The sequence below is a fragment of the Schistosoma mansoni genome, assembly GCF_000237925.1.
Source record: "Schistosoma mansoni, WGS project CABG00000000 data, supercontig 0430, strain Puerto Rico, whole genome shotgun sequence".
In the NCBI taxonomy this organism is placed as follows: Eukaryota; Metazoa; Platyhelminthes; class Trematoda; order Strigeidida; family Schistosomatidae; genus Schistosoma; species Schistosoma mansoni.
In genome coordinates, this window is record NW_017386263.1 from 15,976 (window position 1) to 17,507 (window position 1,532).

Here is a 1,532-nt window from a genome sequence, read left to right on the forward strand (position 1 = left end):
TTGTGATGATATGAGGTAACAATCAAATTGCTGAGTAAATTTCCATCGTACAATTTTGTTTGTCAGAATATTCCTATCACCAAAGTCATGAAATGATGCGTAAATCCGTAAGCTTAAATGAATAACGAATGTTAACCTGATTTTCCTGTCATTATATTTCAGTCGGTTACAGAAAAGAAGTCTGTTACTGTTACAAAATATTTACTTTAAAAACATAATAGAAGTGAATTAATGTAACATGGTTTTGGTTATCGTTTCAGTAAGGATTAGATCAAACAAGAGTAGATATTCCGCATTATCAAATGATCGTTTGCGAACTTTTGATAAACGCCTTCCATATTGCTAAATACAATGAAAAATGAATGAATTAAAACTTTTATAAAAGATATATAGATTGCACTAAAATTGAACGGAAACTACTGTCAGGAGGAAACAATTATCTGTTTCAGTAAAGGAACGACCAAACACCTGGTGAGATTTTCAAATATTATCACAGAAATTAATCAATTAACACTCCATATATTTCTAAGATTTTGGTCATTGGAATAAGCGAGTTTTGTGGACATACTTAGAGAAATTTATACAATGTCTTATTTTCGAGTGTTAAAATCAGTGGTTAAGGTTTCAATATTCAACCATTATTGTCAGTAATTGTCTTTGCTCAAACTCAACCTGAGATCATTTTATTAGTTTGTAGAAGTGAAAACATGAATAGGTTCATTAATCATTTAAATCTCAACAACTTACATCAATCTAATGATAAAGAAAATGTTGTAAAAGAACTTTATAAGATGCTTTCCATAAAAAGTAGAAACTATTTAACAAAATGAATTTAACGATTAAAGTTAATGGAGGACATTTCTTGTCGATTAAGTATCTTTGAAATTTGTAAAGTATTCAATCGCATATCTGGTTTGCGTAGATTTTTACATCACCGATAGTGTCCGCAGAGGAGGTGATGTACCTATTTGGTGACTGAATACATAAATGACGTGTTTTCAATAAACATGAATGACAACGCGTTTTCCATGCACGTATTCGTATATCATTTTAAAGGTGTCTGTGAGAAACTTATGAAAACATCAAAACAACTTGAAATTCAATTTACATTTTCATGGATCGACTCTCTGTAATAGAAATAGGAAGTTATAATTATTACAATAGCAGACATTGATAAGAATCAATAAGAAATGTAAATCACAAGGGGGTTTTTGTGGAGATTTAGTAATTTTATAGTTAAGATCATGAGTCAATTGAAGCTAGACCACTGTGGAAAATCTGAAAGCACTGGACGGCCGTTTCTTCTTATTATGGGACTCCTCAGCAGTGCGCATCGACGAACCCGCTCTCGTGTCATTCGAACCCAGGACCTACCAGTCTCGAGCCAGAGCCCTTAATATAAAATGTGAATTCTGGTAAAGTCAATCCAGAGGAATTTTAGAATCTATTCAGTTGATGAATTTTACTAAATGAGGAGCACTGATATAAGTGTAATTTGAATATTAGATTGCGTTTAAGGCAATAATTATAAG